At 38.8% G+C, this 21597-nt stretch overlaps 1 protein-coding gene across 2 annotated transcripts in view; it reads right to left on the reverse strand.

The window, feature by feature from the left end:
* The window catches only part of BBS12 (Bardet-Biedl syndrome 12), a 74969-nt gene that overhangs the window by 46817 nt on the left and 6555 nt on the right, over positions 1 to 21597 (reverse strand). Inside the window, exons 4-8 of one of the 2 annotated variants that reach the window (XM_039722410.1) lie at positions 17176 to 17268; positions 15508 to 15674; positions 5479 to 5561; positions 5153 to 5402; positions 3722 to 3863 (exon numbers count right to left, since the gene is read on the reverse strand). The gene's annotated coding sequence lies outside the window, so the exon portion shown is untranslated. The remainder of the gene's footprint in view (positions 1 to 3721; positions 3864 to 5152; positions 5403 to 5478; positions 5562 to 15507; positions 15675 to 17175; positions 17269 to 21597) is intronic. The other variant, XM_039722436.1, reaches the window with a different exon arrangement.

The following is a 21597-nucleotide window of genomic DNA, read 5'->3' on the forward strand; positions in this document are numbered from 1 at the left end:
GGAACATTATAGAGAATGTAAATGATTTTAGATTGCTGCCTATTAATATTTTAGTATCTGTGTCTCAACATTCAGAATTATATTTACTCTGATTTTTTTTATAGCAAATACAAGTTAATAATAGATTTTTTCCCAGGTTAGGTTTTCTCTTTACAAAGCAAAGTCAAAAGACCAAAGAATTATATCAAAGCTTATAATAGGAAAATAAGATTACAAGAGGTCTTGCAAAGCTGTCAGGAATATTTTAAAGACTAGTTTTTCTAAATCTGTTTCACAGGAATCTTCTTCCTAGTCTTCCATTTTCCAGCATAACTCTCTCCCCTTGTCTCCTAAAATCCCCCAAGTCATGGATAGTACACACATGAAATTTCACAAACCTAAGTTATAAAAATTCTTTGAAAGCAGCCCTGTATATTACAGACTTTTTTGGCTGAACCATAGCAATGACTAAGCCATGGGAAAAGCCTCCATTCAGTTCTCCTGTAAAGGAAAATGTGGGTGGGGGAACCGGGCTTTCAGGGTCGAAGTCATGCAGCTCTTGGGTGGCACCATCGCGAAGAGGAAAGAGGAGGACTCGGCCCGGCGGGGCTGGGCCGGGAGGTTTCTCACATTTCCTCTTTCCAGCCATCCCTGTGCGGCCGGGCCGGCGACAGGGTGAGAGAGGCTGTCATTGTTTGACTCAGCGTGTTCCTAAGCCACAAGAGAGCAGTGACGTATGTAAAAAACTTGCTGCTCACCCTTATCTGATAAGAGGGATATCAAGGAGTTTTCTCCACTGCCTAGACAATAGAGGAAGTCCTCCTTTGTCCCTGCATTTCACTTTCTCTGTCAGCATGGCTTCCTTGATGCAGTTCTTGTGGCCTTACAGCCTCTAACACAAAACAGAAGACTATACAGCAGCTTTAGAGATCTGATATGCAAATACAAGTTACCACATTGTCAAATGCCTGTTTAACTTCCCATTTACTCCACCAGCTTTAAAACTGATCTCAGATATAACTGATTTAATCTGGAGTAGCTCAGAAGAGCCTGCCATGATTTTGGTGGAGATCTGCCTCTGCCCCTTTAACCCCTGTGCTTCTGAAAACACAAGGAGAGTTACACTGTGCATTAACTTCATGTTTTAAGTGGTTCTGAAGTTGTCTGGACCAGCACAAACCTACACGGATCTCTTTGCATGAAACACTGCCAAGCACCACAAGATGTCACAGTTTAAATAGAGTCCTGTTACACATCCAAGTGGGAAGTTTCCAACCTATCAACCTAATAAAGATGTATAAACGGCTGACAGTGCTACCATGACCACCTATTGTAGCTGGTCTCAAGAGAATCCCAGAAGAATCCACAGTTGAAATACTGACAAAAGATGTAAAAGCAGACATTAGCACCAGCCTGTTTCTTTACTATGAACACTTCCAATAGTAAATCAAAAAGTGGATTGAGGATAAATGAACGTTCATCCATTTTACCAGGCAACAACCTAGGTAAAGGTTATGGTAAAGAGAAGCAGAACCAAATCCCTCTTTGTGTAAAGAACACCACCATTGGAAATAATCTCTTTGTGTTCTCAGCAGCCTCAGGGAGGTGTTAGACAAAAAAAAAAAAAAAAACCAAAAAAAAAACAAAAAAAAAAAAAAAACCAAAAACCAAAAAAAAAAAAAAAAAAAAAAAAAAACCAAAAAAAACAAGAACAAAAAAAAAAAAACCAACAACCAAAAAACAAAACAAACAAACAAAAAAAAAAAAACCACACAAAAAAAACCACAAACAAACAAAGGAAAAAAAAAAAACCAAAAAAAAAAAACCAAAAAAAACCCCAAAAAACCAACCTCAAAAAAAATTCCGCACTGCTTCCCAGGAATGGGATGGAGGGAGAGAAGAAAAAAAGAAGTATTGGTCACCATGTGGTTTCCCAAACCAAAGATGCTGTTGATTTCCTTTAATGAGTCCTAGCTATAAATTAACAGACGTTTCAAATAAAACCTAATGAGATCCTCTGTACTTCACAATGCAGCTGTGCTGCTTATCTAAAATTATTTTAAGATGCTTCCATGGCAGGGGGGGGGGGGGAATCATCACGCTACCTTTTCTTCAAGAAATAAAATTTCAGACTATGTGGTAGAAGAAAGTATTTTTTTCTTACTTGTTTCAGTTCTCATTTTTCAGAATTTCTCTTCTATTGGGTGTTAGTAGTTACCCCTTTCACCAGGAGAGAGTCTGTGTGTGCATGCATGAGACTCTGAGTGCAGTTGTGTATTTACACATACACCTATAAAATTTATTCCTTTAGGCTATTCCTTTTCTGAATGGTGAAAAGCTACTTAAGCACATAAACAGCACAGAGTAAATAATTATTTGTACACAGAAAAGAAACATGCCAGAGCATGTCAGATAGAGCTCTCACCAGCTCAAACACTCATTTTTAAATGAGCAATGAACAAGTGACCGAGCCTGACAGCCCAGACTCACCCACCAGACAGATTTATACAGGGACATTTTATACCATGTCAGAATATTGCACAGCTTACCAGACATCCAACTGCAGTCCAAACTCTTTGCAGATTATGTAAAGCATCCCCAAAGCCATCTGGAATCCTCAGATTTTCAGAGGAAAAGATGTAATTTGACAGACACATGACCATCTTTTTATTCATCATAGGTGAAGGTGCCCATGTGACTTTAACTCTCTACTAATATCACATAGGAACCCTTCAATGCTATTGATAGTAATTAAATAATGATAACACATAAAAGTAATTTAAAGCTGGTTTCCCCCTCTTTGTGATGAAATATCAAGATCAGTGATTTTAAAATTAACTGACTCCTAGAGCTGGACAGTAAGTCCCTAGTGCCTGCACAGACTTTTGTTTGGACTTCATACTTTCCTCTGCATTCCCAAGGAAATTCTCAGCTGCTGAAGGATGTAACTGAATGTGTTTAGGTGCCACAAGCATTGAATCACTGCCACAAGCAATAGTGTCCCTTGGGACTGACACACCAGGATTTAGTCCCTGCTCTTCAAGTGCTGCTCCCCTCTTGGTAATGGACGTGCTCCAGGGATTCATCTCTCCCAGGACAAGGTATCTCCCTGCAACCTTCACTCCCAATGGACATGCCCTCCACAATCTGTTCATGTATCTGCTACTGGTTCCAAGCAAATATAAAGTAAATTTCAGCTGGTTTAAATGCTAAGATGAGCTTTTACTCACAGCTTTAACACAATCCAAGCTGAGAATGAAAAAGCCACAGTTCATATATGGCAGGAGGATATAGCTGACAAACACTCCTTGGAGCCATAAAGTGAGATAAATTTAAATTTTGAAAGAAGTCCTGTCATGTTTCTTCAGAACAGTATAGAAGAGCTGCAGATGGATGGAAGAGATTCATGGCTGCATGACACAGGAAAAAAAATGCAGAATCTTTGTTTACCTAGGCCTATGGTTTCTAAGTACCAACTTTTTAGTGCGTTCATTTCTTGACTCAAAGTGAAAATGGGAATTCACCCTTTTCTCTTTTTTCCTGCCCAATGTGCAGATGGGGCACATTTTCTTTCACCCCATCAATCCCTGCCCCCCCACGCACAAGCCTGCATACATGCACCTAGCCAGTGGAAAAGAAAAAAGGGTTACTCATTAATCCACTCTACAAAGCTTTCCAAACTGAAATGGGTGGGTTCTCCATCTCCAGCAGGGAGCAATATATAGGTAGGTGCAGAGCTTACCTGAGCACAGCTCAAACTGGAGTGTTACACTTGAACAGCACAACTTTGCTCCTGGCACATTTTAAAACAGAACTCATCAGGATGAAGAGGATGATTATTTTCTGCATGCTTTTCTTCTGCTCCACTATGATGCTGACTGCAGCTTCACCCAGAACAGTAAAATACAAACAGATTTTAAAGAGAATTGGAGTCTTAAAAAGACTGGTGAAAGATAAGGTAAGTGATAGCATTTGTCATAATATTGAAATTACTTTCAAGCATTGTATATTGCTTAGTATAGATCTTATGAGGGACATCACTTTCAAATGTTAAAACTTTTCTAACTTAGATTTGTTTTATTTTAGGATGCTGAATTGCTGCATACACCAGAAAACTTTGTGGTGAGGCTGCTTTAACATTTTTTTCATAATTATATAACATTGATTTTGTGCTGGTTTATTCCATTGACAAATGGATAATGTCTTCTTCTTCACATCTCTGACATAGTACTCTTAATGCAAGCTAGACTGAATAAGAAAATACTTTCTAAAAGTTCCTTTTCTGGATATTTAATAGCAGAAGTGTTTATATTTTGGCATCACAATTACTATTTTGCTATTTTATGTGTATCATAACCCACCAATAGATCCAGAGTTGCACAAATTCCATTTTATTAAGAAACAGTGCTAAGAATAAGGATTCATACATGACCCAGATGAGCAGCAGTGCTTTTGAGGATGCAGGTATTTGGAGTGGAAGTGCCTCTAGCTACCATGAGCTCCAGCTTGGCTAAGCTGCCCCCCTTGTCTCCCACTGCAGCCAAATGGCAAGAGTGGCACTGCAAGACCATGTCAACGAGTGCCTCCTCTCATGTGCAGTCACACTGCTCTCTCTGAGACTATTTGTGCAGGGACTGTGTTACCAACAGAAAGAAAAACTGCACTTGCGAATATTCTCTTCAGATTATAACCAGTTAAAAATGCAAGAGCAGCTCCCTGTGAACTCCTTTTTAATACAGATATGTATTTATACATTATTTAGTGCTGATATTTTGCATCTTCCAAGGTTCAGATCTTCTTATATACAATGAGTCACCAAGTCTATGCACTCTCAAAAGTGGTAGGATGCAGGATGTACTGTGAATTTAAATGCTAATCATAGTAAAATCACGTCTTAAAAACTTGGAGGGTAAATGCATGCTACTTTGATAATCCCTGAACATGCAACTGAGGTGTGTAGAGCAACCTGTGGCTACCTAATATTATATTTGTGTTATCAACTGTCTTAAGTTTTTGAGCCCTATTTTGTAGCACAAACAATTTTCATTGACATGTAAAAGCCATCACTATGCACTACTATGCCATAAAAGCTGCAGACATTCTTAAAAATTTATCTACTCAGGATTCTAAACTCCCTTGCAAGCAGCTACAAGAAGAAAGGAAAAAAACTCACCTCATTTCACACAGGTTTTGGTTAGCCTCTTCCTAGGCTTTACAGCTCGGTACATGTTTAACTTGCCAAAAATTATACAGAAGCATGACGAAACCAGATGCATTCCTTTGAATTGCTAGAAACAGCTTCAGTGCACAAACTCATTGCTGGGCTTTTTCCACTAAAACTCTTTCTAACTTGTGGTGTCAAAGTGAAAAGGAGGAGATTATTTGCTGTCATTTTAATCCAGCGTTTGCCACTGCTTCTGAAACTAAGCAGAGACAACTAGTGACTAATTGCTTAATGAGGTTGTTGGGGTTTTTGTCTTAAAAAAAAGTCATGCTCACCCCAGGAAGGAAAACAACAGCTCACTTGCAGCTTAGAGCTTTACTGTCTGATTCTGGGAGGTCGTAAGTGCCTCCTCTGAATACTAGAGAAGACAGAGAATTCACATATTTATAAAGTATTGATATGGGTTCAGCTTCTGATGCAAAACATAAAAAAACATTAGTGTGCTAATAGTAATTATCACTAGCAACCAAATCAACAAACTTTTCATCCTACACTGTGACTAAAATATGTATCACAGTGCTAAACAGCACTCAGTGATTAGGTGCCACCACAGCCTAGTGAAACTCAATTTAATAAAAAGTTGCTCACATAACTGCATTTCAAATATCAAAATATTTGGATTTTTTCTTTTTAGAACCTGCTCATGCCAGATTTGCACTTGGTCTTGAATATTCAATGAGAAAATCACCTAGTATAACATTGAGAATTAGGTGGTTTATCCCGATCCATTTTGGCTTTCTTGAGGTTCTTTTGTGTGGACTGTTAGCCCCAGTTCAATCCCATATAATTTCCTTGTACTGTCAACAATGAAGTATCCTTTCCTTTGACTAAAGAGAGTTTAGAGGATATCAATTCAAGGGAAAACAGCAATGTTAAAAAGTAAAAAAGCAGTGTTAAGGCTGAGGCAATTCCAGTCTGGAGGGCAAATGAGCTCTCCTGCTGGTGACTGGCAGCTGAAGTGTCACTGAGTGACAAGATGCTGACGTGCCCTGGATCTGTATCTCACCCCGCTGATCACTAATTCCGGAAGCAAGGGCTCTACAGGCTCATCTGTAAAGCTAGTTTGAGTCAGATGCAGAGTGCTGCTGCCAACTGCCACTGATACAAATATTTTACATATTTCTAGCTCCCCTCAGACCATTTCCAGTGGTGTGTGCTCCTTCATGCCTCACCCCCAAAGTGTCAGCCCGTGACAACACGCCGGGCCCCACAATCATTGCGGTGCCCAATCGTTGGCTGCCTCAGCTAAAAGTGACAGCTCAGCAAAACAGAAAAGGCAGCACAGATGAGAAATGCTGGTTTCTCAGCTCAGCACGGATGAGACCAAAATGTTTTCAGTTTCAGCTGGAAAATCAATCTCTTTAAAACACGAGTAGTTTTTTTCCAGTAAGCAAGGCCAGTTACGGTAAGGATGCTTGAAACAAACATAAATGTGTGGCTTTTAAGGAAAATAAAATGTTTTATCTGACCAACACAGAATGTTGCTAGCAAAATTTGCTCAAAGCAACATCCATGAAGGCTGCCGTGTCCTTGCCCAAGCAGCAAACTGCAGTGACATCTCTTAAGGCAGATGAGACTCAGCTTGGGCAGCAGTTGGTATGCCGAGAAGGATGATGGCTTTGGAGCCTTTCTAATATGTGCAATCAGCAGCTTCCTCCTTTGGAAAACAGAAAGCAACTTAAATTGGCTCCAGCAAATATTGCATTACTTTCTCTGTTGACTGTTAGGTTAGTTTTGGGGATAGTTTCTGTGTCATTTCTGATGCTATCATATAACAGCATTTTAATAGTATTTAATAGTATTCATCAATTCTAATTATTAACTAGGCATTATTAGAAAGGGCACCAAAATGAGGAAGAAAAGGAAGTATATTCCCATACATAGCGCTGAGAGATATTTGTAATTTTCAAAAAATAAAATGCTTTAGCAAGTGAAAACCTACTACATGTAACTGATCAACTCTTCAGGATTGTTTTCTTTCAAATGCTGTCATGATTAATAGCCAAGTGGACATTTATTTCATTAGGAAATACCTAAGTAATTATGCAAGAACAGCCAAACTAAGGCTCAATATCACTTGTGTATTAAAAACTAATTTAAAAAAGAAAAAGGTATAGCTGAATATTCTCAGTTAATATCCTGGATACCTTTTTCTGCACATGGACCACAATCTAACATTAGCAGGAAAAAGTGCTGCAACACTGGCTTTAAAACAGTTCCTTCTTCTCCTGCCCTAGGAGGGATGCCTGTCCACAGCTGTGACCTGCTTCAAGAATGGCATCCTGAAATTACAACCAGCAAGCAACCAAGATAATGGGGAGTTCACCAAAGCCATTAGAACCGTGCAGAACTTTACCTACAGAAACTCTGGAAAGGTAGGATTTCCTCACAGTGCTCATAATTGTGATCGTTGCGCCTTATTTTCTATAGCAGGAGCCCCCTGCAATGGGGGAATTGTAGAAAGCAAATCTGTTAGAAACAGTAATCTGCCTTTCATTAACTTTGGAAATTAAAAAGTCCAAATTTTGAATTTCTGGGAGAAGCATTCCCTGTGACCATAAAATTTCGCATATGTGTATTCGGCAACAACACAATGTGCTGGCAGAAGGACAGGGATCACTGCAAAAAAAGTGAATGAAAGGTGTCATTACTAAATTCCTTCCCTTTTGAAAGAGCTTGTGTCAAAGCTTTTCCAGCTAGAAAAGGCATTGGTTACAACCCTCTTGATTTTTCAGTGAGAAAGCTTTGATTTAGGATTGTGATGTGCTGTTTAGAAGTGCCGTGATTCTCTTTATCTTCCAGAACTGTGAGTTGTATGAGAAGACATGTGAATCTTATGAGAAGAAAACCCCCAAAGAATTTTTGAAGGGCTTTGAAAATCTTATGCAAATGGTAAGCAGAGTTCATTCCTCCTGGGTGCTTCTTGACATTTTGCCAACCATTACAGATATCCTTAGTTTACATCCTTACTAACAACGTGTTGTTTTTACAGCTATACAAGAATGAATGTAGGACACACCAGAGCTGAAGGCTACTGAAAATCTATTTTTTAAAGCAGACACTATGTTATGTTTAAGATGTGAAAAATGTAAATACTTCCTAGTGCTATTATGTGTTCTCTGTGTGTGGTAAGTGAAAACTTTTCCCAAAATATTAAGGTGTCTTATTTGGATAAGTATTTGTAAGATGGATCATATTTTGCCAGTGATTCTAGCCCCACCTTACAGGGAAAATTAAATTCTAATTTCACAAAAAACAGCTCTTGTAAGGGACTTAACTGTCCCCCTTCTGCTAAACTAGAAATACAAGAGATGGTTACTTTTGTACTTTTGCTTTGATCTTAACTGAATCCCATGCAGAAATTTCTACAACTTTTCAAAGAAAATTAAAAGAAAAATTATCAGGGGTTTTGAAGCCTCAAAGGAATCTGCTTGGACTGATTTCCTTATTTACAATAATACCACACACAGAGCTTTATTTATAAATTCTTAGACTGCATGTTAGCTAACTATGGAAAAATGTCCTGCATTTAACTGCCTTCTCAATACTGGAAAAAACATTTACAAATCATACTGTATGGCTGTGATTAACATCTTGAAGCTAATGGCACATTTGCCACAGGATTCAATAGGGAAGAGGTGTAACCCACATGCTCTAAGTGGAGATAAAGGATTCTGAGGGAAAATCCTGTTTCGGAAAATGGAATTTCATCAACACTGCCCCAGCTTAACATGACAGATACAGCAAAGGCATGAGAGGCTGGTGCAACCAGCCACTGCAAAATGTCCAATAAATACAGTAACTGATGATTAGTCAGAGTGAAACAGCTCCAATGCATACTGCTCTTTCTCAGAGGACAACATCTACCCTCATATTAATGTACCATTAACTCTATTCCTTCTCTCTCCTCCTGATAAATTTTTACAGTTTGTTATTTGACATTTTTTCTTTAAAAATCTGTCAAGTTTTTGTTCTATGGAAACCTTACTGTACAGCTCCTGAATCCTGAACATTTATGTGGAATTATGGCCAGAGATACCATTGAAATTTTTTAAAATGAAAGCGAGTATCACTTAAAGCTAGTTTTGGCAGCTTTATTATATTCTGCTTGCAAGGATTCTGAACCTCTGGGTTCTTCCATTTGGGTTAATTTGCCCAAACAGATATTAACCCCACAGGAGGAAACTGATATTGGAAAAGAGCATAAAGCCTTCCAGTAAAAATTAACATTTTGTCTAATTTTCTCTCTACTTAGTAGAAATGTGGTAGAGAGAGGAAACTGGAAAACTGCATCTGGTGTTAGGATGGAAAATTATAAGCTTAGTTACCTCTAAAAATAATGAGGTAGTATTAAAAATATTTCCATTCCTACCAATGTCGTTGGCCTAAAGGAAAACTAATACAAAAAAGCTTTGCTGCCTCCACATTTTCACTGTCCTGAAATGTGAACCTACTCAAAAATGTACATCAGTAAGAGGAAGGAAGATCCTCAGGGCACAGCAAACCAAGTGAACTCTCCTTGTTTCTGGTGATGGTCATTTTGATTTAGAACATATTTTTCTTCTCCTTTCCTTTTTCTGTTTCAAAACTCGCTTTTCCTTTGTGTGATGTTCTCATACCTCAATGTTTCCACATTACTGTGTCAGAATTAACATTCTAAAAAATATCTACTACTCATATGTAAGTAATCAAAGTACTGAGTTTAAATTATGTTCTTTCTGCACCTTCTATCCCTGTTTTTCTGACTCACCTACCCATGAAGCCCCTTCATCACCAATCGGTGAGCACTATGCAAAGCTGCTACTGCAAGAGATTTTAAAGTCTGGGTAAAATTCCATCGCAGATTTGAATACAAGCAACTGCAAAAACATTGAAGCATGTCCTGCAGTTACAGCATACCTGCTGATATTTCTACATTTGTGTTTTTATGGAGGGGTTTTAATTGAATGCCTTTATTATTAAGTGCATTTTTATGTGAGTCCTAGGAGGACAACCAATAAACCAGCATTTCTCATGCAGCTCCATGGAATATTTGCATGTGTAGGTTTGTGGAGAAAGAGTTTTATTTTTGTACAAAGTATGTGTTTCTTTATCTGTAAATGTTTTTTCCAGGAACTTGCCAAGTGCATTGAAATCACTGTTCTAAAAGAGCCTGTTAAAATCCTTGTTGTGCACACGAAATGGGATTAGCATGCCCTGACAAACACAACATTGTGTATTACATATTTATTAGCAATCATTACAAAGCATTGAGAAACAACTTGTGTACCTGGGATGGACATTTAATGAATGAGAAGCAATTCCCTAGGAATGTCATAAGCTAACTAGGTACTCCTGCCTACACTGCAGCAATGCCTGGGTTTTGTCCAAGAGGCAGCACGTAATGCATAAGCAATGCACCTACTTCTGCTTAGTGACTTGCTTCATCGTTTTTAACTATGGATTTTATCACACCAAACATAGTGCCAAAGCTTATTTTTTCTTGTTTTAAACACAATATAGTTGTCTATTAATTGAGGTTATTTCTTGTACCTGCAAAACAAGTTAATTTAAAATGCTCACTTGTAGTATTCAAAAAACTAGTGAGAAACTGCAGCAAATGTAACTTTAGAGGATTAATTGCTGAGAGATCTTGCTGAAAACTGAAATTATTGGACAAGCCAGTCCAGCTACATATGGAGAATATTAATCACAAAATTATGATTTTGGCCAACATCACACCCCTGGACAGTGTCAGCACAATCATTGTGGGCAACTCTGTGCACTTCAAATATGCACTGATTTACAAGATGTGAGGACTTGAGTTCACTCTTTGATTTGTCAAGAGTGATCAAAGACTGAGTGTATTATTCAGGTTGTGCTATTTGAAGAACAGGATGAATGAAGAAGTGTTCAAGAAGACATCATCTTGTTCTGCAACAGTGTTCTCAGAAGGAAAAATGAAGATGCTCCAGGAGGAACTTGTGACTTTAGGAAGGACCAGACACCACAAATCTAAATGCGTACACCCTCTTGACTTTTTTCTTTTCATGAGATGAACTCTCTTTGTACTAAGTGCACTCTGCAGAAACAATGTGTGTTTCATTTACAGAGTACATAATGCAAGCCATACAAGCTCATTACCTCCCAGGGAGGCTTTACAATATATTTATGATTTTGATCATAAGTGCCCTTTGTAGGCACTTCGAGATGTGTTTTAGCATGGTATATACAATTTTGTATAATATTTACTTTTCCTGAGAGGATTCTTTATTTTTATACCAATTGATTAATCTAATTTAATTATTTATTGCATTTCTGTAAAGGGAATGTTTGTACTAAGGACTATGTGGTCTGATTAATTTATATGCCTGTGATATTAAACAATTTTAGCTACTACCATTTTCTCTTGTTCTTTTCTTCAAGAACATATTTTTGTAGTTAGCAGTGTGAGAACTAATCCTTGTGGGATTTCCAGCCACCTGTTTCACAGACCTGGTCTGGAGTGGGGTAAATTGCTCCTGTGTATTTCTTCATCTCACTGATATGAGTCAGACTTGACTAACAGTTAATTCTGGATGAATCCCAGCATACATGATTCCTGCTGTTTTCTTGTGTGCAAAGACAGGAGGGATCCCTCCATCCGGTGGGAAAACCCACAGGGAATAGTTGTCACTACAAAGAGATAACTACAAAACTTCCCTACAGTGTTCTCTGCTTTGCACTTGTGCTGGTGACCCATGTTGTAATAGGAGCAAAGGTGAAAGAGAACGTTTCCTACTCAAACATCTTTGCCTAAGCTGCTGATCTCCACTGCTGTACTGCCACCTTTTGATGGCAGTTTGGAAATTCAAAGCAGTTCCAGACAGAACCGGCAAGCTGAGTCACTGTCATGACAGTGAGCTTTGAGATACACCACAGACATAACAACTAAGTTCTCCACTTCCCTTTTAGTTTTCCCTTTTCCTCTTCACACAGCTGAAGGTCACATAGTGTTAGTGTTGTAACATCATGAAGCCCATGTTTAAACACATCCCTTACCACACCAATCAGGCTCTTCAGCAGCTCCTTTCCCTTTGCAAGAGGATGTACAAATGGATGCTGTGTCCATGTGTTCCTTCATTAAGTGTCCAACAACCTACCAGGAGCTCTTTTTAGACTCTTTGTAAACAATCCTCTTACCTCTTACCATTTTTTGAAGATGACCTTATTATTAAACTTCACTGCCCACTCCTGGTTCTCCATCTTCCTCCCATTCTAATTCTCAACACTTGTTCTCCCAATCCCAGTTCACTTTCTTCCTCCTGTAACACTTCCTCCAGCTTCCTTTCTGTTACCAGGAAATTTTCAGACGTTCAGGTGGTGCAAGGTCATCAGCTGCACAATTCCATTAAAATGGAAAAAGAGTTGAACATAATGCTAGTAGCCCACATAAAGTTTAATTCCTTACCATCCCCAGGAGAATATCCTGACAACAAACAAGTCAGAAAGATTTTCCCTTCTAAGCCAAAGAAGTGAGGGAAGCACTCACAAACCAGCTGTAGGAGGAAATACAGTAGGTTTCATATGAAGCTTATCACAACAAATCAGACAAACACTATGATAAAGCAGCTCTCTCCATTCTTCCTTGAAAAAATCCTTAAAAGATGTAGAGACAATGAATGACAAAGGGGTCAAGGCCAGTGCCAGTTGATATGAGGACAGGATCTGCCGGGCATGAAACACAGAAAAGCGTTTGAGCTCGGCACCCCAAATCCAGTGTTTCATCAAACCAAGAAGCAACTCCAAGTTTATCACTGCCTTTATGAATGGCTAGGAAATGCACCAGTGTAGAGAGCAGATCATTGCACAAGAGGGCAGCAGGCAGCTGAGAAAGGAAAGGAAATCTTCACTCTTCTCCTTCTCTTCCTGACTCCGCCCAGCTCATAACAAATTAATCTACGAACCCTCAAATGTGGGGAAATACAGTCCAAAAAGGGTACTTAACTAAAAATGCTCCCATTTCTGTGATCTCTTTTACAGGCACATTTCAAATACCACCTACTTGTAATTCCTACTTCTTCCTATATTCTTTCCCAAACACTTTACTCCTCATTCATTTCACTCCTCCCCTCTACTCTACATCTCTCCTTTCAGGATACCACTTTAGTTATGCCTGACACTTACAACTCTTGCATTAACACCAGACAGGACAAAGCATTGGAAAAACTTGCCACCTTACTTCAGTGGTACCATTAGAAGAAGCATCACCTGAAAACAAAGATTAAGGGGGAAAAAAAAAAATTACAGGATCTGTAATTCCTGGGAGATTCACACTTCCCTTCAGCATGGAGCGTTTGGCCCATTTCAAAACTGCAAACCCAGTACCTGCAGCTGAACAGTTCCAAGCATTCCTTATGGATTTATTGCCTCTCCCTTTAGGTGCTCCACATCCTGTTAAGACAACTGCTACACTCTACTGCCCCCTTATTTTACTTTTATCAATTCTTTTCATTTCCTGTTTTACACCCTGCAAAGAGCTGAACAAACACCAGGTAACATGTGGAATGCAGCAGGTGCAGCTGGAAGTGGTGGGAAAGTTGTAGTACAAATCCCCAAACACCTGAGCTGGCATTAAGAATTTTTTTCTTACGGCACTGAAGAACAGAATACTGGGAACCTACTTCCTCAAGCTCCTTTTCCACCTGTTGCACTGGGCAGGATTGGCTTAAACCATTCGCACTTTTTCCCCCTACCAGTCCCCAACAGTTGAATTTCTGGGGGAAGAGCGTGAGGTGGCAAATTATATTTGCTCTGGGTCAGTTCTCTGACCCAGACACTCCGCCTTTTAAAACATACCCTCATGAAGTGTAACTGTTCTGCATCAGAAGACTTCCCTTAAAAATATGTTGTACAAGGCAAACTCAGAAGCAGAGTTGGTTGGGAATTTTTCAGTGCAAGTTCTCCCACTGGAGGATGACAATTTGTTGAAACTGAAACTTTACAACTTTCACTGCAACAGTCTGACAAAAACCTTTTCTGAGGTCCAGGATAGAATTTCTGTTACAAACAAAAGCACATAAACAAGAGCAGAGCAGAATGCAGGTTTTTGGGATAGGAAGTGATTGCTGGAGTTGGGCTCCAAACGCTGTTTTGCTTTATTTGGCTTCTCCACTGGGACACACTCCATCAAGGTGCCAGAGGAGGTGCCTACTCCACTACTGATGGCTGTGGATCAGTCTTACACTTTCTTGAGTGCTCTTTTATTAAAACAGCGGAGAGTTCTCAACATCATTTCAGAGTGACACAGAGGGAAATAAAGGTCAAAATTGGAAAAGTGACACTTCTGTGAGATGGGGAAATATTTTCTAGCTAGTTCTATGTGGTTCTCATATGATTTGTCTCAGTGTTTGAGGCAATTCTCCGGCAAATTTCCCACTCTGACACATATGCCTTTTTTAGGCTTTAAGAACAACTCAGTGGGCAGCAGAGCAACAAAGGTCAGATGAAGAGCAACAGAGGTACACAGCAAACAGTAAATTCCTCTGTGGAATGAAAGAAACCGTAGGTTGAAAAGTCACTGGGAGGACAAAGATGGATAGTAATCTCATTTAAAACTTCTCCCTCATTGAAAGTTTCTGTATGAGTACTGATCCATCAATAACCCATTTTGCAATCAAAAGCACCCAGGGTGCTTTCCCAGGCCCCACAGATCTCCTTATTTTCCATCAAGACAAAGCGCCAACACTACGAGCTCAGTCCAGTGAAACTGCTCTGCACCGACAGTCAGATATCAGCAGTCACATGGCTTTGGATAATTCATGCTCACTTTTTCAGGTAAAGAACAATGATTCATGTCTTAAAAGATATGATAAACATATTTTAAACTCTCTAAGTGTAAGACAGACACATAGTCCTATACATTTTTAGAATACTATTTTCTAATTGTCATTCCAAGTATGATTAAAATTTCAGTTCTGTTGCTCTGTTTTAATGTTGCTTATATAGAAAAAACTATTCTGACAGTGTCCAGCTGTTAATGGTGACCAACTGAAAATTGGCCATGTTGATGGGTTCTAGCACATAACCTTAACAGGAGCCTGATAGTGATTAGATCTCAGACTTTTGATACCCCAAATCATACTAGAAGTAGCCCACCTTTTTATTATTATTTACACAGATTTTATTTGGTTTAGCTGCTTTGCAACATATACTTCTTCCTTGTTTTGCATTGCATGGCTTTCATTTCCTAGCTTATCATGCAAGACTTAAATGGTGAGAACAGGTTCTCTTCAGTGAAAGCAGAGGGATGTGACCTCAGAGAGAACACAGACTACACCTTGTACCTGATGCACGGCCACAGGCTGGAGGAGGAGGCACCAGCAGATGGGGCCTCACGACAGGTCCTGTGTCACCTCCTGGGGTTTCCTGAGAACCATGCATCGGCCCAGCCCCGGCAGAAATGGCTTCCTCTGCACAGCTCTTGGCACACTGCTCACAGCACTCAGTGTCCCTGAAAGTATGGAGCAGATAATTTCAGTTTCCATCATTATCAATTTCCAAAGTACCAATTCACCTAATTTAAAAAATACTTTTATTAAAAAAAAAAATAAAACATTAATCACAGGGAAAGCTTACAAACAACAAAGGTCTTTTACAAGAAATCCTTCAGAGAATATGACTAATGCACCTGTACTTTTTAAATATAATAAAACATTGAGTCAAGGCCAACTCATACTCTTACTCTGATATTTTTTCTTTTGTTGTTTTGTCCTTACAAACTTTCAATCATTTTCTGTATGGAAAAAAACATCAACTTAGTTTCTGAACACAAGTAAAAGTCCTTTCACTTCTACTTAGAATTCAGGATTCTCACAAGTGCTGCAGTGCAAGAGGCCCCACACAATCCTTTTATCTATAGTAGCAAAGGAAATGTTTTTCACTTTCAGGGCACTACATAGTAGGTCTGGAGTTTTCCCAAATACAATGATCTTGAACTTGCTGTTTGTTGGTTTGGTTTTTTCCTGTCTCTGCTTCTACTGATTTGCAGAGATGTCCAGTCACACACAGATTCAAAATGAATATCTTTGTGTCCAAATTCTACATGTAGAAAATTACTACTAATTGTCCACTTAACACTGCTATGCAGGAATTGGGTATTATTACAGAACATAAAGAATAAGAAATTCCATATACAGCACAAACTTCAGATAATTTTAGTATTGGAGTTGTCAAAGAGTGAACACAACTCCTTTTTTAAGCTTGGCCAAGCTATATGACTACAGGACTAGTTGATATTCCTCCTATCAGCTGTTTGGCAAACATACAAAAATTATTATTATTTCTTCTCACCTACATAATTTCCAATTTAAATTAGGTGGCTTAAATAATTTTAAGTTTCCCATAAATGTGCTAATAATACTTAGGGATAAAATGAGTGAGAAAATGAACATGTGCACATCTGTAGACTTATTAACGATGCTTCTGCTAATCTTTCTGCTGAATATTTGTGCTTCCTGTTTAACACCAGAAATTTCTCTCCCACACTCTGTTTTTTTCCTTAGGCATTTAGGTGGAACCTTTTGACATTTTTGTTTTGCCACACATAGCTATGAGTTCTGGAGGCAGTAACAATACTGCTCTATGGGATAGATCATGAAATACACAATGTCTCAGAAAATATTCCCCCAGTTTTTCTGAATCTATATGTAGAGATTTTCATAGACACCAGACAAAGAACAACTTATAAAATTTTACATGAATATAGAAACCAGCATCAGGGAAAAATCATTTAGCCACATGGCAATGCAAGAGTTAATCAGAATAAAGTAATAAAATTACTTTTGGAATTGAGAGATGCTCTGGAGATGAGTGGATTTTTTTCAAAACTACATGTCATCCTTCCTACTATTATTAAGCCAAAGTGCATTATTTTATCACCAATTCCATTGGGGGAAAAAAAATGAGCCAAAATCAGGAGACAGACGTATAAGGTAAGTGTTCCAAAGACGTACATCAAAATGAGGAAATTCATTAATGCAAATCAGCTCTTGGTTTCTGTGAGATCAGGATTAACAGTGGATTATTCAGAAGGAGGCACCAAGTTCCTGCAAAATGCAGCAGTGAAATTTCACTCTCATTTACTCATGAAGATTAAAGCAGAGTCAGCACCTTCCCCAGGCACGGGGGAGGCAGTGTCATAGACAGAATGACAACATGGGAGCCTCTGAACCACAGCCCTGCTGAAGGTCACACTTTACCACTTACCTTGTAGGTAATCCTGCAACAACCCATCAGGACAGGGCAGAAAGGAAGATATTAATACACAGTCATCTAAGAGAACAGGAAGAATTAAGATTCTATAGCCCAGCTAAAAAAGCAGGAGAGGGAAAACCCTGAATTACCACAGGCAAGGATCTACTACATAGCACAGGGGGGAAACCCCTGTGTTCTACCTATGAATCACATTCATTAATAATGAAATTATAACCCAAACCACAAGAGGTATGCTGTATCTTAACCTTTTTTTTTCTTTTTTTCTTTTTTTTGTCATAAAGATTGGAAATAGGGTCAGAATTCCTAGTGTTTCTCGTGCTGTAAGAGAAATCTGTCTCAATCACACAGGCTTTGCACATTAAGATTGTGAGACACTGGGGGATCAGTTTTGCAAGATAACATTTGCAATAATAAATATTTGAAATTAAGCAAAATTTTAGATAGATGTTTAAGTCAAGGAACATAGAGTCACACAATATTTTGGGCTGGAAGCCACCTTAAAGATCATCTAGTTTCAAACCCCTTGCTATGGGTAGGGACCCCTTCCACCAGACCAGGTTACCCAAAGGACAATAAACGTGGAAAAAACCAAAAACCCCAAAAAAACTTCCCTTGTACTAGAGCTACCTTCATTACACATCACCCATATGCATATCCACTTTCTAAAAGCCTCCTGAAATTATAGCCATTGAATAGCATGAGATAAGCCGTAATTTCTTATTTCACAGACAAATGCACACAATCTTAAGTGCTGAAAGACTGAAGCTGGCAAAATTCCAGCTGAAATCTGATCCAAATTTCTACTATATGCCATTTCTACATTTCCTCTACCCTGTGCTTCATCAGCTAGAACTTCTCAACATAACTGGGATCTTCCATGAATCTAGCCAAATAGCCAAGGCTAGGTTTAAAGAGGGGAAAGGCATGGAACACTTCCTAAATTTTTAAGCCTTAAACCATTTTTGGTTTGGGAGTAAATGCAAACCAACAATCTACCACAAACTTTTGTACTGATGTCACAGCACACCTCAGGAAAATCTGTACATCTCTTACTACTCTGTTTTCCACAGCAGCTGAGTCCTTTTCCACATAAATCCAAATCCCAATTGTTTCAATGTGACTTTTGATCACTTCTAGTCACTTCTGATGTTTTTGGCAGAAGTAACAATTTTGCTATTACACCTTCAAAAATGGAAGAGAAGAGGTGTAGTAAGACTCAATAAAACTCAGTGGATCATTTTCACACCTCCTAAACAAACAGGAAATGGATTCTTGGATTTAAAAAGTCAGAAAATCCTCCTGCCATGCTTAGGTGTTGGCATCCTAAGAAGGGACATCTTCCCAAAAAATCCTTCCTTCTATCCATTAGATATTCTTCTTGGCTCTACTTTTTTGTTTTAGGAAACAATTGGTCAGTTAGTTCAGCAGTAAATGTTCTCATTTTCTTAAATTCTTCTTATTTTTAAGAGATTTTAATGTCTAATATAATCAGTTGATATAATCTCCCCTTTACAAAGGGTATTATAATGACTTACCTCTGCCATCAGGAGAAGTAATTTTCAGCCATGAAGTGTTTTACCCACTACAAATTCCAAAACAAAAAACATCTCACCAGAAAGGGAACAAAGATCACCAAAAATATATATAACTCTATTCATAAGCTTCAATTTTCAGATGCTCATGCTCACAATGGCTAATTCTTATACTCCATAACCAATTACTCCATCTTGACAGGATCAGGAAGAACCATCAGCATATTTAAATCTCTTTAAAACAGCAAGATTCAAAATTTGATAGTAACTCCATATCAACATGTGAAAAAAAAGAAATAAAAATTGTGTTACATCAAAATGATTAGAAAATCCTTTGAATAGGAGATGTTTCACAGCAATAATGTTTTGTTTCCTTCTGGAAATATCAAGAGCTTTGTCTGGGGCATGCAAAAGCTGATCAAAGCCCCCAGTTTTGCATGGAAAGCTAATTACCAGAAAAGGCTTCTGGAAAGCAGGGATTAGGAACCAGTGACAAAAGCCTGGTACTTTATTTCAATATCTGGCTCAAATCTTTATGCCTCAATTAAAAAAAAAAACCAGCTTGTGTCGGATTGTTCATTAATGGCCAAAAAAAGAAAGGTGTTTTGCAATAAGAAGTAATTATATAAATTTAGCACAAATATAAAAGCAGTTTTCTAGAAGCAAAATAATAACAAAATTGCATGTTCATGTCTCTTTCTGAAGTCTAAATCTGAAAAAAATACACTGAAAAGTCCTTTTATCATTATTGTGATAATGCACAACAGCAGTTTCATGCACTGAGCTTCTAAGGTGTAGGAAATCCTCTATTTTCCTACAGGAAATCCTCAGGTGTCCAAGATATTTATCTGTATTTGAGGAGACTGAGGGGACACCTCATGGAGGTCTTCAGCATCCTCACAAGGGGCAGGTGCTGATCCCTTCCTTCTCATGACCAGGGACAGGACTTGAGGAAATGGCACGAAGTGAGCCAGGGAGGGTTAGGTTGGACATCAGGAAAAGTTTCTTCCCCCAGAGGGTGGTTGGGCACTGGAAGAGGCTTCGCAGGGAAGTGGTCACAGCACCAAGCCTCACAGAGCTCAAGAAGTGTTTGGACAATGCTCTCAGGTACACAGCGTGACTCTTGGGAATATGTTGTGCAGGGCCAGGAGTTAGAATTGATCCTGATGGGTCCTTTGCAACTGAGGATAATCCATGATTCTGTGATATTCATGGGCTACATCCTGCAGCAGATTGAAATCCTTCACTTATCCCTGTGCACAGGTGGAAGGTCCATTCAGTTACCTCTTCTCATATGGGTTTTTTTGGTCCATCCCATCCTCCTCCCCCACCTTTGTCTCTCCCCTTCCAGAAAGCAACGCCTTAGCATTTGGATGTGAATGTCACTCCATGGCCAGCAGCATAGTTAGGTGATTACAGTAGAATAAACCACAGTAATTTTCATACTTGGTTCCACAACTGGTGTTTTTTGTGGCTAAAAAGGAACTTCTCACCCATCACACATTTCCTGGTCCCCACTCTATCTCCTGGAAGCCTTTCTCATGTGCTGTACTTCTGATACACCAAATCCGAAAGATGCTTTTCTTAAAAACTCTGAAATCCAATAGGCACAAAATTACATATTCAGGGACTTCTTGGCTCCTGTTCACTGATATAAAACCCTTTGTAGTTTTAAAACGGGATCTGGACAGTGCGAGGGGACCAAGTGCTTACTCTCTCATGCATCTCATTATGGAATATATGACTGAAGTTGCTGTGATGCACTTGCCACCAACAAATCACTGTCAATCTTTCCTTCAGTGAGATATGGAAAATGAAAAGTACAGTAATTTGAATAACGGTGGGAAGACCAATACCCCAGCAAATTTCTCCATCGCTTTTGCTTCCATTGCCAGATTTGTCATGAAGAAAGTCCAGAGACGAGCACCAAAATTTCAACCTCTCTTTCCATAGTAGGTTCTACTGACCTTCATATCTGGCTATTGAAGCAGAAAATCATTACAACACATTGTAATTGCCTAATTTAAACCTTGTACTCTGTGGTTTAATAGACTTCTCCTACTCTATTAAGATTGCAGAAACCAAGGAGGAGTATAAACTCTAATCAGATCACTGTGGTCCCTTATGAAACCTCGAACTACATGATCAAAGTTTCTATTTCCTGCACTTTTTAATACTAGTGAGAAAAGTAAATGGTAATAGATGTGATGAGGTCACCGACCAAATGGTTTTATAGTATTTGGATACTTCAGCCCACTTTTCTCAGAGTACATTCCATTGCTTCAGAAGAGCAAGTGTGAAAATCAGTCATATTCTTTCTGCTACTGTGCTGTTCAGTCTCACCTCGGTGTAAATAGCCATCAGAGCTGCAGAAGTGTAGAAGCATCTTTGCCAAACTCCAGGAAACCTTGATGTGCAAGACTTTACAGCTTAATCCTGCTGAACTCAAGTCTTCTAGGAATTATTATTACCCATAACTGCTCAGCGGTGTGTTCAATGTAACGTGACAGCAGCTTCCATCCTTCTGTATTCATACAGTGAACAGACAGTACTTGGATTTCACTGGTCACAGGTGGGCATTATTATGACATGAATAACAACAACAGTGCATGCATTTAGACAGAAAAC

The sequence above is a fragment of the Passer montanus genome, unplaced genomic scaffold, assembly GCF_014805655.1.
Source record: "Passer montanus isolate IOZ18808 unplaced genomic scaffold, ASM1480565v1 scaffold108, whole genome shotgun sequence".
Lineage (NCBI taxonomy): Eukaryota > Metazoa > Chordata > Aves > Passeriformes > Passeridae > Passer > Passer montanus.